This window comes from Tiliqua scincoides, chromosome 11 (genome assembly GCF_035046505.1).
Source record: "Tiliqua scincoides isolate rTilSci1 chromosome 11, rTilSci1.hap2, whole genome shotgun sequence".
Taxonomy (NCBI): domain Eukaryota; kingdom Metazoa; phylum Chordata; class Lepidosauria; order Squamata; family Scincidae; genus Tiliqua; species Tiliqua scincoides.
The window spans coordinates 9,487,291-9,503,451 of record NC_089831.1 but is presented as its reverse complement, the minus strand read 5'-3'; the positions used below and the strand labels follow the sequence as shown (position 1 = coordinate 9,503,451).

General features: G+C 47.2%; 2 pseudogenes; both read left to right on the top strand.

Moving 5' to 3' along the window:
- The first annotated feature begins 271 nt into the window (after nucleotides 1-271).
- On the top strand, nucleotides 272-388 carry LOC136662811 (5S ribosomal RNA; annotated as a pseudogene).
- A 29-nt stretch (nucleotides 389-417) lies between these two features.
- On the top strand, nucleotides 418-540 carry LOC136662867 (5S ribosomal RNA; annotated as a pseudogene).
- Nucleotides 541-16,161: the final 15,621 nt, after the last annotated feature.

Below are 16,161 nucleotides of genomic sequence, written 5' to 3'. Positions count from 1 at the left end.
AGATGCAATCCTGGCAATCAGGTCGCTGCCTCCCCCCTCCCCCACAAGGACTTCTGCAGATGTCCTAGACTGCAATCCTACCCCCACTCAGTGGTGGTCCTCAGCAGCCCTGCGCCCCAGGGTAAAGGTTCGCCCACCTGCGGGATGTTGACACTCCCCACGTGCAAATCCCCTCCCCACTCACCTGAGGCATGGAGCCTCGCGTGACTGTAAACTGTTGGGGAAGCTTCCTGAGGCTTCCCTGAGGCTTTAAACTTCTGGAAAAATGGAAGCACAGTTTCCTTACCCTGCACATGCCTGATCTTGTCTGATCTCAGAAGCTAAGCAGGGTCAGGCCTGGTTAGTACTTGGATGGGAGACCACCTGGGAATACCGGGCGCTGTAGGCTTCTACCATAGTCTTTCGAGACTGAAGGTTGCCAACCATCTCCCTATACTGAACACTATCTCCCAATCTCGTCTGATCTCGGAAGCTAAGCAGGGTCAGGCCTGGTTAGTACTTGGATGGGAGACCGCCTGGGAATACCGGGTGCTGTAGGCTTATACTATGATCTCGGAAGCTAAGCAGGGTCAGGCCTGGTTAGTACTTGGATGGGAGACCGCCTGGGAATACCGGGCGCTGTAGGCTTATACCATAGTCTTTCGAGACTGAAGGTTGCCAACCATCTCCCTATACTGAACACTATCTCCCGATCTTGTCTGATCTCGGAAGCTAAGCAGGGTCAGGCCTGGTTAGTACTTGGATGGGAGACCGCCTGGGAATACTGGGTGCTGTCTCGGCTTATACCATAGTCTTTCGAGACTGAAGGTTGCCAGCCAGTTTCCTACCCCATCAGGAGCCTCAGAGAGTCTTCCGCGGGGTCCTAAAACCTCACACCTGGGGCATTTGCCCCATCAAGTATAATGGGAGGTCCGCCAGCGCCCACACTTACCCAAGACCAAGTCCCATTGACTATCATTGTTATAAGCATATATAAAGTAGCTTGTTAAAAGTACAGACCTGTAACATTTCCCCAAATGCAGTCACGTATCATGGTAACATCAAGCCGAATATATTAAAAATAAAATATTGACATGAATGGGGACCCCCCTGAAATTGCCTCACAAGACACTTAGTGGGTCCTGACCCACACAGTTGAGAAACACTGCTCTAGAGAGATTTCCTGCTACAGCCAGGGGTTGGACTAGATGACCTTGTGGGTACCTTCCAATTGCTCCCAAATGGTTAGCAAGGATAACATGGGTGTGAGGGGTGGGGACAGGGAAACACACCCACATGGGGCCAGTCTGGGTGCTAAAATATCTGATCTGGCCCAGTGTCATTCATCCTGATCTTGTCTTTCCTAACTGGGCAAGGGGGAGGGACGTTCAGTGTCATCATCTCAGGTTGCTCTCAACCACCGGTTTTGGCCTGGCATCTCTGTTCATCTACCTTCCCATTGAGCATTGGAGGACAGCAAGAGCGAAGCGAGAAGTCAGGAAGGAATCACAGCTGACACTGTCGAGACAGCGAGAGAGCCCGACAGTCATTTTTGACGCTTAAAGTCTGCTTATTCTGCAGCGCACTAGGAAAATAGACAGTTACCAGACTGTCTCCCTGTACAGTTCATGACAACTGTTGGAATCCATGATGCCATCAGCAAAGAACTCAAGAACTCAAGAACTCAAGAACTCAAGAACTCAAGAACTCAAGAACTCAAGAAAGAAAGAAAGAAAGAAAGAAAGAAAGAAAGAAAGAAAGAAAGAAAGAAAATAAATACGTACGGGCACAACAACAACAGTATTTATATACCGCTTTCAAACTAAAAGTTCACAAGCGGTTTACAGAGAAAAATCAAATAACTAAATGGCTCCCTGTCCCAAAAGGGCTCACAATCTAAAAGATGCAAAAGAATACCAGCAGACCGCCACTAGAACAGACACTGCTGGGTGAGGTGGGCCAGTTACTCTCCCCCTGCTAAAAAGAGGAGCACCCACTTGAAAAAGTGCCTCTTACCCAGTTAGCAGGGGTAGACAAAGGCTGGTATGGTCATTCAAATGTTCCTTTGTCTGGGCAGGCAAGTAAATGTTCTGCCTGCTTTCTGACAGTGACAGAAGAACTGCTATGACTACTGTGATGGTCCTGATCAGTTTCTCTAACGTCACAAACCGCAGGCATTGCCCAACGGACCTCACAGCACTGCTGGGTGGATATGACTGTGCTCCCTTTTTTCTCCACAGCTGTAGCCCTTAAAAGATTTTGGTGCCAGGTTCAGCCCAAGGTTGCCTGAGATGATATGCCGTGTGCTACCTCTCGATAGTTGGCACTGAGCATCCAGCCTGTGGAAGATCCAGGCAGTGGTGTCACTAGGGTATGTGTCACCGATTGCTGGAGGCCAGCATGTCACCCCTATTTTATTTTTCACATTTTTATACCGCCCTTCCTCCAAAGAGCTCAGGGCGGTTTACGCAGCTGCTCCTCCCCTCTTTCTTGTCCTCACAACAACCCTGTGAGGTAGGTGAGGCTGAGAGAAAGTGACTGGCCCAAGCTCACCCAGGAAGCTTTGTGGCTGAGGGGGGATTTGAACCTGGATCATCCAGGTCTAAGTCCACCCCCCAAGCCACTACACCACCCTGGCTCTCTATATCACACCCCCTATGATAAACCTCCTCCCAAGCAGGAGGCAGGGCAATGACCCAGGTGGTGGGTGTGCTGATGTACCATCGCCCCGCCCCCAGTTGGTTTTTTGGCTATAACTTTTGGCAGAATAGAGATATTTCGACGTGGCTCACTTCTTTACATACTGCATTAAATTATGCATTGTTTGATATATAATATGATGGTATTATTCAAAAATGCCAAGGTTAATAAAAAAAACTTTGGCAAGTAGTGGCGTCGCTCTCCACGCGCATCACGTGATGTGGCCCACACCCCTTGCGACCAGGTAAATAATCGTGCGAGCTTCAGGAGTGGACCCTATCATCAGCAGAATTCTTTATTGGCAGGGAGGAGGTCTGGAACCAAACCCCCACTGTTAAGTAGAGCCGACTGTATATGCAGTTCTATGGCGCTTCCATCAGCTTATTTTTCAAGCTCAAACTCACCAGGGCACCACAGAGGAACATTGTAGCTTCGACAATTAACTGCTAACAAGTTTCTAACTGCTGCTAACAAGTTCAAAATAAATTCCTGATACCTCACTTTTCACATGCTCCTTTCCGAGTCCTAGCAGAAATGCCAATGTGTTGAAATTCAATCAGACGCTGCCAATTTAATTCAATAACAGGATTATTTACATGGCCAAGGAGAGTAATAAATATGGCAAACGCAACATATTCTGGGTGGGCCCAAGAGGGCAATACCATAGATAAATATGTACAAATTATGTGGAACTTACTGGAACCAAAATTTACAGATGGTTCCCCTTTGAGATCATGTTCACTGATTTAGCATATTAGTAACGTGCACTGCTTAATTAATGGCAAATGACTAACCTATTTTTGAATTATGTTTATGCGCATCTTCTCTGCATACTGTGGGACTCCCTGCCTCAGGACACATGTGAAACACTTCCCCTGCTCTTAAAAGTGTTCCAAAATGTACAAGCTCAGGCTTGTGATCTGTTGTTGTCTCCACTACCTCTAGAGCAGGGGTGCCCAAACCCTCGACGCTTCTCAATGCGGCCCTCAGGGAGCCCCCCCCCCAGTCTCCAATGAGCCTCTGGCCCTCCAGAAATTTGTTGGAGCCCGCTCTGGCCCGACGCAACTGATCTCAGTGTGAGGACCACTCTTTGTGGGATGAGGGCTCCCTCCACTGCTTGCTGTTGCATGTCAGTGATGCAGTAGCGGCAGCAAATGAAAGGCCAGCCTTGCTTTGTGCAAGGCCTTTTATAGGCCTTGAGCTATCGCAAGTCCTTCATTCATTCATATAAGTTCATCTTTAATATATTCATTTATGAAACTTATGTAAATTCATTCAAATTTTAAATGTGAATTAATTCTCTTTTCCTCCAGCCCCCAACACAGTGTCAGAGAGATGATGTGGCCGTCCTGCCAAAAACTTTGGACACCCCTGCTCTAGAGCTTGGTTGTTTGTCTCTAATTATTATTTCAATTGCTGGCATTGATTTGGTCATAATTTGTTTATATACCCTCATCAGCCCCTGTGGGACTCGCTACGGCAGTAGTTCTCAAACCTTTTAGCAACAGGTTTTTGCTACAGCAAAACAGCAACATTTTTTAAAATAACACTATCGGGGCCCACCTAGGTTTATCAGACTTTAAAAAAAAAAAAGATCTAGAAAGAAAATTTATGTATCTATTTACTTATCTATTTACTTATAAATGTATCTGTTTACTTATGTATCTATTTACTTATCTATTTACTTATAAATAATAGCCAGAAAAAAGACCCTCAAACTTTATCTCTCTATATTTAAACATGCTTGCAAACTGCCGAAGCTGAACTTCTTGCAGGGCAGTGTCACCTGGACCCAGCCCAGGCCAGGGTCTCCTCAGGAGTTGGGGTCTACTCACGGGTAGGGGCCTCCTCCGGGGTAAGTCATAAGTACTGCCAGGACTAGGCCCCCAGGCAGGGCATCTCCCGGGGAGTAGGGCCCAAGGCCTCCTGGGAACCTCAGCCAGCCACTTGGCCAGAGAGGATGGGGCTGGCTAGGCCGGATACAGGCTTCATAAGAAGCCTGGGTGGACTAGGGAGAGGTCACACCTCTCCAGGCAGCAGCAGCAGCAGCAGCACCAGAGGGACGACCAGATGGGGTAGTAACCCCGGCCTTATTCTGCCAGTCCCTCACCTGAAAGGGGTCTTGACTGCCCCGGTCCAGGAGGGAACGAACCAGGACTGGGAGCCCCCAGGACCAGAACCTGCCTGGGCTTCCTGGGTCCCTAGGGTGACCCCAGGGGGAAGGAAGGCTGCAGGCCCGAGGACTCTCCGCCGTTTCTCCCCAACACTGGCCAGTTGATCAAGGTCCAAACGCTGAGGCACCTGGGGTCCTCCCGAGGACATTTGGGCTGACCCCAAACACCAGGGCGACCAACCCCTTGGGAACCCGCGTGCCGGAGCATCAGGCACCTGCCGGAGAGCCCTGCCTGGGACCGCCAGGGGTCGGGAAGGGTTGGGGAGCGATCCAAGTGTACGCCGACGGCACAAATCTACATAAGCCTAGAGGGCCTGTAACATAACAGACCCCATGAATGTCAAACGTCGGACACAAGTAAATCAACTGTGTAAAGCAACTGGGTCTGTCTCCCGTCCTTCTCTCTGCCGACGGCCACCCGTTATCAACAGGGTAAGCCCCTCCAAGTTCGGTTGCACCCCAGGGGGCGGGGTCTTCGCCAGCTATGGACATTACAGGCAGTTAGCAGCTATCTTGCAAACTTCAGGAGCTGAGCTTTTTGCAGGATAATTAGCAGCTACAATGTCTGATTAAAAAAAAAAATAACCTTAAGGCTTGGGGCAATTAATTATCTGATCTTTCCAACACGCTTTGGCGACCCACCAAAAATCAGGTCATTAACCCACCAGTGGCTCCTGACCCACAGTTTGTGAACCACTGCTCTGGGGGTGGGTGGGAAAGGTGGGCTAGGAATGACTATATAAATAAATGTTGACTCAAAAGTAAGTCCTATTGTTCTCAACAGGGTTTACTCCTGAGTAAACGTGCATAGAATTGCAGACTTTCAACAGCTTGCCATGGTAATGTTTATGTATCCTTCTCCAAAACGTATGAGCTTCAGCTGCTACGTTCCAGTCTGGTTAGGATTTTATTTCTAAAGGAAATATTTAGTTTACGTCAAATGCTGTCCCTTTCCTCTTTTGGCTGGTGTGCCAATGCTTTCCGCCTACGCTGAGAACATTTTACACTGATTTGCATGCAGAGCAGATATGACGTATTTCACAATGCTTTCTCTGTTCTTCCCATATAGTAGACATGCATAGAGCAGGTAAGGCAAAACAGTGAAGGTGCAAAATATTCTTTCAGCTGATAGCAGAATAGGTGCTTCACGAGGAAGCGGATCAGCGACTTGCCCCAAAAACTGTGAAACTACGTTTTGAGGCTAGTATAAATGGGGAAAAAAAATGGCAACCATTTAAGATTTATCTGCTACATTTACAGGGCATTACCCGAGATTCAACCTACTGACATCCCAACTTAACAAAAGTCACCCCTGTTTTCGTGCAAGCGTAGTCTGTCTATCTCTGCTGTTTTTCACAATAGCATTGGTTCTGGAAACAGAGAGAGAGAGAGAGAGAGAGAGAGAGAGAGAGAGAGAGAGAGAGAGAGAGGTTCAAAAATATCAAGATCTTGAAAATTTTGGCCACCAGTGGTGTCACCCCCTCCCCGTGCGTGTCACCCACACACCCCAGCGATGCCACTGGATACAATTGCAACCTCTTCCATCAACAGAGACGCAGAACCCAGAAGAGTGTCCCAGAACTGACATCACAAGAGGCGAAGGCCATAGAAAAGACTCTAGAAGTTAGTGCGTTGTGAAGAGAAGTCATTGATAATTGCCTATCTATCTGGTTGCTTCTGCTTAGGTGATGGTGAGCAGGAGAGAGGGAGGTCCCTCTTCCTTCGGATGCATAATGATGCCCCAAAGTTCATGTAGATTTATTTTAAATATGCCAAGGCTTTTGAGAAAGCAAGATTGTCCAAGTTTACTTGGAAAATAATGCACCGGATATCAGCACTGGAAGCACTGGAAGGAAGTGGGACATCCTTTTCTTCTACTACTCACTGCCAGACAGGAAAGAGGGTGGATGGATGTGTGAGTTCAGACTTGGAGGCTCATGGGTGGACTAGTGGAACAGGTGACGAGAGGCCTTTTATTCCCCAGTTTCTTGGAAAAGACTAAAAAAAGACTTTTCCCCCCCAAGGATTTGTCACGGAAGTTTAAAAAAAATGCTTTCTGAGGTGAGTTGGGTCACATCACTGGTGTATCAGCTCAGAAACCTTTATTGGCATATATTTAAAAAAAAAATTGAAATAAATAAACAATATACATCCAGAAACACATAAATAAAATTAATTGAGCAATTAAGCAAGTGGGATTGCACTCCCCATTGCTACAACAGAACTATGGTGTCTCATTAACAACTTAAAAAACAAACAAACCCATAGCATTGGTTATAGTAGGGTCCACAGATGATGACAAATTTCTCAATTGAAAGGCAACCGGGCAGACAGCCCATTTGTTCAAAAAGTAGGTAAGATGTTGGTTGCACGTGGTCTGAGACAATGGACAATGTAGAATCATATGCGTAAGGGACTCAACTGTGTCCATCAACTGTATACATCCATCACATGTTCCCCTTTAAAACTTTTTTTTTATTACTTCGGTGTTGCCGTGAATTAACTAACCAGGCCATTTACTGAATGTCTTTGGTCGAGCAATTTAAAATACATTATGCATTATGGCACAATCCCCTGACAACCCAGGGAGAGAGAAAAAATGTGATTATATGTAATTACCTTTCTCTCTCCCATTTGCAGGCAAGAACAGTCCACATTCAGACAAGGGACCTGAAGGAAATGGGAATAAGTGCTCTCTCCCCAAAGATGAGGCTTAACAGAAGGGCAAAGTAACAGTGGGTGAGAATGGATGGCTTCTGAATTGATTCAGAAGAGCCTCTGCTTCTTCAGTTTGGGGGTGGAAGCTGTGGTATATTTTGAGATATTCATGTTTTAGCGCATTGACTTGTTTTGATGCACACTGTGGGATTTTTCAAGAGTGGCATTTCAATAGCAATGGAGAATTTTCATTTATAAATGTCAGGAAGTGTTCAGAAGAGCAAGGATGGGGAACTGGGGGAAACAGAATCGCTGGCAGATAAAGAGGAAGCCACATAAGATTTCAGTGCAGGATCAGTTCATTACTTACTGTTTAGGACAGAACTGGCATCCTGACAAGGAGAGCAGAACAATATTATGTGAAAGAAACTTCAAATGGCCTGGCACTGAAGTACATTTTAAGCAATGGTGTTGCTAGGGGGGTGCAGGGGTTGTGGGCCGCACCGGTGGACACACATGGGAAGGGGGGGTGACATCACTACTGGTCAAAATTTTAAAAATCTTGGTATTTTCAAATAATACCATCATGTTATATATCAATCAATGTGTAATTTCATGCAGAATGCAATGAAACAAAGCAGGTTGAAATAACTCTATTCTATCAAAAGTTATAGCAAAAAACCAGTAGTGGTGGGCAATGGAACATCACCATGCCCACAAAGCAATGCATTGCTCCACCCACTGCATGGGAGGAGGTCCATTATAGGGGAGACCTGCTGGCCTTCCTTCATGGGTGACACATACCCTAGTGATTTTAAGTACAGTTTTTCACAAATAAAACTTGAGTTACTTACTGTCGGCAGAGAATGGAGCAGTGTTTACAGCAGGCAGTCAATCTGAGCATGAACCTGTCCCCAAAAAGTGGTTTGGAGAGGGGTTTTCCGTGAAGTGGACCTGAACCCCAAACCTCAGTGCTCTTGGTTGTCTTGAACCTAAACAGAAGCAGAGGAAATGTCGCCAACTCTAGACCCTGTCTAGTCATTTGACCCAGTGATACTTGGGGTCTAGGGTGGCACCTTTACAGCCACCATCTCTGAAAGGGGACAGCTGATGGGGCAATTTGAGGGGGCTGGAGAGGCAGTGGGACTGGAGAATATGTGTGTGGGGAATGCAGAGGGGGTCAGGAGGGCAATGTGGAGTCTTGGGAAAAACGCCTATAGGGGCGGCACAAAGGTGATGGGGTGAATATTCTCTGGGCTCAGTTGACAGATGCACTTGAACCGGGCCTGTTCAGCTCAAAATGAGACTCAATATTCAGGCAATCTTTTTTTAGTTGTATGATTGATACTTTCCCGTTGGGTAACCCTGTTGCAATTACTTGGGCAGGAGGTCTGGTCTAGAGGGTAGAGCCTCCATTTGCCTGAAGATAACATTCACAAGGTCGCCAGTTCGAGGCCACCAGCACCGTGCGACCTTGAAGCAGCTGACAAGCTGAGCTGAGTTATTTCCATCTGCTCTGAGCATGGGAGGATGGAGGCCAGAATGTGAAACCAGATCAGAAAGAAACATCTGGACTGTTGTGGTTCTTGAAAGATAGAACCTTCTTTCAATTGTAAAAATCCCTACGGGGATTTAAATAGCCTGCCTATGTAAACCACCTTGAATAAAGTCTTGAATAAAGACCAAGAAAGGCGGTATATAAATACCTGCATTATTATTATTATTATTATTATTATTATTATTATTATTATTATTATTATTATTTTGTGTCTATATTGTACAATTAATAGTAGCTTCAGTCACCTCTGGGTTATCTGAGCTTTGATTATGCATGGGGCTTGTATTGGGGACATGCCTGAGTTTGATGAGAACCTTCCCTCCTTTCTGGGATGGCAGACTTTTGGTCTGTCCTCAGTTTTGACCCAACTGACTGTGGCCCTCCTAGCTCTGTGCCCCCTTGATGGACATACCCCTCGGAGCTTGTCTTAGGGGCTAGGGAAGTTCTTCCATAATGGCAAGATGGTTAACTCTCATCCTTTGTCTTACAGCTTGACAACCTTCCCCATGTGACAACAGGTGCGGACTTGGACCGAGGAAGTCAAATTTCCTTACATGCTCTCATGTTATCCAGAGGGTTAATACAGTTTCTGGTGCTCTTTTCCTCTTCAGGATTGCCCGCACCATTTAACTTCCTTCTGGGGGATTTTTCCCCCCAATAAGTCTTAGGCTTAAAGCCAGAACTTTTGTGGTGGAAATCATTTGAGTTTTGAAGTGTAGAAGATTGGGTGCCGTACATCTGCTGTTTTTAGCACTAATTTTGTCCACCAAAGGATGTGCTTGTCTGCCATAGGATGTTGTTGCCCACCATAGGATGTGAGGCATGGTGTTACCTGTGCTTCTACAGAAGGAGGGAATGATGTGGTGACTCACAGTGACCAGAGGGCCAATAAGGCCCAGAGAGGGGCAGATTGGATTATCAAGTGCAGGGCTTTGTTCTGGATTCCCCCAGCAATCTGACACCATCTCCGTCTTGTTGCATCATTTCTGTTACAAAGACTTTGCTATTGTCAAGTACTTTATTAAAACGTTCTTTCCACCTATGGTTGAACTTTCTTCCCTTTAATTCAGCTCAGTGTTATTTTCTTGAGAAACAAACATCACCTCTGTCCCCTGTGGTCTGAAGCGACTGTCTGTGCCTGCAAGCTAGTCTGCTTTATTTGGAAGACTGCTGTAAGGTAAGTGGGGATAATAGTGCTGTAAACATTGGTGGGAGAACTCCAGGGACCAGGGTGGGGCTAGCTCTAGATATGGTTGCAGGCCATTCTCAAATTCACACTTCAGTGAACCCAAAAAAGCAGACAGAGCAGAGGTGTCTGACCTTAATACCTTATGACAATGGTAGTCAAATTTCACTAGGGGCACAATCCTAATTACGGGTTACAAGCCATGATGTGTATGTGCAACCTCCTGATTTTAGAAATGGGCTATGTCAGATGCAAGGGAGGGCACCAGGATGCAGGTTTCTTGTTATCAGGTGTGCTCCCTGGGGCATTTGGTGGGCCGCTGTGAGATCCAGGAAGCTGGACTAGATGGGCCTATGGCCTGATCCAGTGGGGCTGTTCTTATGTTCTTAACTACAATTCCCAGGAAGCCTTGCAGGTCTCTTGTTATCTGGTGTGCTCCCTGGGGCATTTGGTGGGCCGCTGTGAGATACAGGAAGCTGGACTGGATGGGCCTATGGCCTGATCCAGTGGGGCTGTTCTTATGTTCTTAACTACAATTCCCAGGAAGCCTTGCAGGTATCAGGTGTGCTCCCTGCAGCATTTGGTGGGCCGCTGTGAGATACGGGAAGCTGGACTAGTCTGATCCAGTGGGGCTGTTCTGATGTTCTTATGTTCTATTTTGTTCAGTGGGGCTTATTCTCAGGAAAGTGTGGTTAGGATTGCAGCCTAGTTTATCTAAGTTTCACTAGTTTAAACTAAACGTGTATGTGTGTGTTCGTCCAGGGACACCAGTGACCAAGACACATCTGACCAGGACACAGTCATTTAGGATTCAAATATCTTAGTACCAGATTGCTAAAATTAATTCCTGGATTGCAAAATGCCTTCCATTTATTTGAGACTTGAAGCATCCATTCAATTTCTGTCCATCTTCCCCTACTCTACATTACCAATATGCATGTGTGAACTGGGGGGAGGGGAAACCACAAAAAGATTTGGGTTTTGCCCTCTTCCATCACTGTAGGCTGGGAGAAAAGGGGAAAGATATGGATTACCTGTGGGGGACTTTTCTTATTGAAATTCTTTGGCGCAACCCATCTTCAGCATTGTTTTAGGAAGTGCTGTTAATTATTCATGGTGTGTTTCATTTGAAGGCCTATCGATTCCTCCCAGTGATTTACATTTTAACACAGTCTGAGTTATTTTCCTCACACCCTGCCATAAAACTTGGCTTTCTGATTTGTCCGCTTTGGGATAATTGCTGGGGGCCGGGTGGTGGTGGGGGGAAGGGTCAATCGACCCTAATATGCTGACCTTACAGATTGTTTTGAACTGCAACGGTACAAGAAGTGATGCACACCTGTGGCCAAACGTGATGAACACTACCATGGAAGTACCGCAGACCCATTCCTCTCTGTCTCACTCCCCAAAAAGTTTTGGAAGTTTTCAATTTCGATTTTTTTTTTTTTAATTTCCATCCTACATGGTTTCATTTTAGTGTGGTACACTAACGGAAAAGTAAAACATGCATGCCCCCATATATGTGGGGTTCCATGCCAGAACTCCCTGCAGATAACTGAATCCACAGGTATGGGGGGACGCCCCCCCCACCCTCCCATCTTGCTTCCCTGTGCCTCAGAATGACTTTTAAGGCAATTAGAACATCACTTCCTGTGAACGTTAAAAACATAAGAAAAACCTGACTGGATCGGGTCAAAAGCCCATCTAGTCCAGCCCCCTGTATCTCATAGTGGCCCACCAGATGCTTCAGAGAGCATGCAAGACGACAGGAGACCTGCGTCCGGGTGCCCTCCTTTGCATCAGCCATTCTGAGGTTTTATGACAAAACCAGACGTAACTATTTTTTCACTCTTAGATTCATTCCGAGGCCTACAGAGGTTGCAGGTGCCTCTGCAAGGCTCAGAATGCTGCAGGTGGCCTCCGCGGGGCTCAGAAGACCCTCCCGTGGCCAGGGGAGCACTGCTCCTCTCGCCTCCAGAGGGGTTGGGGGAAGACTACAGATCAAATCCGCAGTTAACTGCAACTGTGAATATGGGATCCGCGGATACCACCCTCCTATATTCATATTATAAAAACAATAGTTTTTGGGTTTTTTTTTAGTGATTCAACACCTCAAGGATGGGGAGAACTCAAAGGATCTCACGCAATATGTCACTTTATGCCTGGGAGCTGAGTTTGAATCAATGGAAAGCTGTGCACACTTTTAATCTTTTAATGCCATTGGTGAGCTAATCAGCATCCATGGAGAATGGACAGTTTCCATCTCTTTCCTGGCGGCTGCTTTGCCACTGGATTTCATGTCGCCTGCCATGTGAAGTGGGGTCTATCAGTTCTTTCCTTCTCATGCTTTCTGACTTATGACTCAGAGACTTATGGCTGACTTATGGCTTTCTAACAGAGAGGCCCCTGGCCAGAATATTAGCAAAATGCACATCGGTATGAGGCTTCAGTGGTCTGAGATCTCCTGGGACCTGAGGCATTGTGCCAAATGCCACTTTCCCCATCCCTTGTGCCCCTTTACCTGGCAGTACATCCTTGTGGCATCCTTCAGTCTCGGAAGACTATGGTATCACGCTCTGAATGGTGGTTCTGGAACAGAGTGTCCTCTCCAGTGCGTGAAGCCTGGGTAAAGTAGGTATGGAGGATAGGCTGTTACCCATGCAGCAAATCCTCCCTCTCCACGTCGCTGAAATGGTCCAATGGAAAGGCAGAAGCCAGTAAGGTTGGTTCCAGCGACGTTGCAGGCGTTGCCAGAACGTGACTGTGTTCAGCCATGAACTGCCTCAGGGACTCCGGCTCCGGATTTTGCTTCGAGGTTGACTCCTGAAGCCTTTCCCGTAACTGGATGTAGCCACAAGGCAGTGGAGGTTTGGGATCAGAGTTTTCCTTCTCTCAGATGAGCTGCCTTCCCAGGCTGACGAGTCCCATCTACCCGGTGGCTGTTTAGTCGCCTCTTACGACAAGTACAGCCAAACTGAGGGCCTATTCTTATCCCCAGCCCCAGGGTTATGGCAGTACATCAGCCACCACTATTGCCACTTCTGCTCCCATTTTCTAGATTCAATGCACTAACCCATTACTCTCTTCTCCATACCTCCTCTATTCTTCTCTTCCTTTTCAAATCAAGGGTATGGGAGAAAAACGAACGACCCTTGTCCCTATCAGTCTTCCACCTAAGGCAACAGTCTCAGTAAGCCTCATAACTGAGCTTGTCTTACTATTTACAATAGGGACTCCAGTTGAGAAGTAGAGTATCTCACTGCACCAGCCTTGCTTCTGAAGGCAGAGGTTCATGTATATGGAGGGCAGATTTTGTCCTCACCACAATCCTATCCCCTACCACCAATGTAAGGTACCTCATTCTATGGCAGGGGTGCCCAAACCCTGGCCCTGGGGCCACATGTGGCCCTCAAGGTCTCTCAATGCAGCCCTCAGGGAGCCCCCAATCTCCAATTAGCCTCTGGCCCTCCGGAGATTCGTTGGAGCCCGCACTGGCCCAACGCAACTGTGAGGGTGACTGTTCGACCTCTTGCATGAGCTGTGGGATGAGGGCTTCCTACACTGCTTGCTGTTTCACGTCTGTGAAAGGAAAGGCCTTTCAGAGCAGCAAAGGAAAAGCCAGCCTTGCTTTGTGCCAGGACTTTTATAGGCCTTGAGCTATTGCAAGACCTTCATTCATTCATATAAGTTCATCTTTAATATATTCATTTATGTAAACTTATGTAAATTTATTCAAATTTCAAATGTAAATTAGTTCTTTTTTTTCCCATGGCCCCTGACACAGTGTCAGAGAGATGATGTGGCCCTCCTGCCAAAATCTTTGGACAACCCTGTTCTATGGGGTAGGGTCATAGCACAGTGACAGAATGCAGACTTTGCATGCAGAAGGTGTCTGGTTCGATCCCTGGCATCTTTGCATAGGGCAGAGAAAAATTCTTGTCTGGAACCCTCAAGCACCACTACCACTGTTGGTTGGCAAAGATGGACCAAGGGCAGCCTCATGCCATAGGAATGAAAGGCAACCAATCACTAATACAGTGGGCCCTCAGAATCTGCAGGGGATCTGTTCTAGGACCCCCCTTCCACAGACACCAAATTCCATGGATAATTAAAACTGGGGAGGGGGGCTGGTGTGATACCACAACTTACCTGGGGGGCGCACCTGGCCCTCTGGAGCTTGTGTACAGCTTCCTGGCTTCCTCCGAAGACACCGTGGATGTGAACAGAAGGCATGCCCAGTTCATACTGGTCACTTCTATTCACATCCCGCACCTCAGAACACCTAAAGAAGTGGCTGGTGTGAACAGAAAATGCCTTCCAGGCATGTCTGAGGGGTCTTCTGCCATGGTCTTAGCATGTCTGAGGGGTCTCCAGCCGTGGGCCTAGCATCCACGGATACTCAAATCTGTGGACATTGAGTCTGCAGATAAAGACAGCCCTCTGTGTAGGCAAAAATGAAGAGATAACACATTTGGGATACCATCAGTGCAGGAACAAAGACCTCTTCCTGCTCCAGGGGGCCTCAGCCATTAAGGATCTCAAGCCCACTTATTTTAAAACATTATCTGCTTAGTCCTGGTCCTTCACCTGTACAGGAACTCATCCCGAAATCTGTTTCTTGGTCACTCTAGAGTGCAACAAAGTATTATGAACTGACAGTATATCAATATACATATATGTGTGAACCAAAGCCTTACAGGAGTCCCTCTTGGTTTTCTGAGAAGGGTCCAGGTTGAGTTCAAGCCAGAAGATCCATCTCTATTAGCCAGCTTTCCAATTTCCAACAGAGGGTGCCTTTGGCTTCAATGTCAGCGGTATTTTATCACTCCGCAGCACCGAGTAAGACTGCATCAATAAATTCTGTATTAGTGAAATCTGCAAAGAAGCAACAGCCTTATCTTAATTAGGTAAAATATATGATTCCTGCCGCGATGAGACCAGCAGCTAGTCAACCCTGCAACAGCGTGTTTTTTTCCCACTCACATTTACTTCTAAGGTTTTAAAACCAAGCGCAAGGAAGCTACGCACGGGCAGTAGGAGCACTGAAATCACATGTGGAGTTCATGTCACTTCTGGGCATGAAAAAGCCGAGGAAATGTCGCAGTCAGGACGAGGGGTACGAGTTGAGTCTCCGCTTCATACTTTCTGATCATATTTGCTTTCCCTTTCAAGGCATCACTTTCAAAGGCATCAAAAAAGATTTATAGATTTCCAATGGGAATAGATTCCGGAACTCTCAAGGAGCTTTGAAGACAGATAACATCCAGCCCTAACTGCACTGCTTCCTGGTTTGTTGCGAATAGCGGCATTGCGTTGGGCAATCAATGCTTTTGTGCGCAATCCCAGCCCTCTTTTGGGCCTGCGCAAGGGAGATGTGACAAAAGTGTCGTACTTTCACGCTACCTCAAGGGTCGGGAGACCGACACAGGGATGTGCACCGGCCTCCAGAGGCCCCTCCGGTGCCGTTGCACTGGCGGAGAGGTGAGTTTGAGCTGGCGGCGTCAGGCAGGCGCAGGGGTCTGGGGGGAGTGCAACTGAGGCATTCCAGGACAGGGGGAAGGCGGGTGGGGGCCAAGCCCGGGAGCAGGCAGAGAGAGGGCCAGAATCTGGCACTTAGGCCAATTCCTTATGCTACTCCTGGGTGACCCGGCGCAGAGCAGCGTTCTCGGACCTGTGCCATCTTTTCAGGTGGCACAGATTTGAGTGGTCCCGTGGAGGTTGCTATTTTGGGCTGAGCCACAGCCAGCCCCAACCCCGCACTGGATATGGGACAGACCAGCTGGCCTGTCTGTTCTAGCATGAGTTAGGATTTATTTATTTATTTATTTTTCACATTTTTATACCGCCTTTCCTCCAAAGAGCTCAGGGCGGTTTACGCAGCTGCTCCTCCCCTCTTTCTTGTCCTCA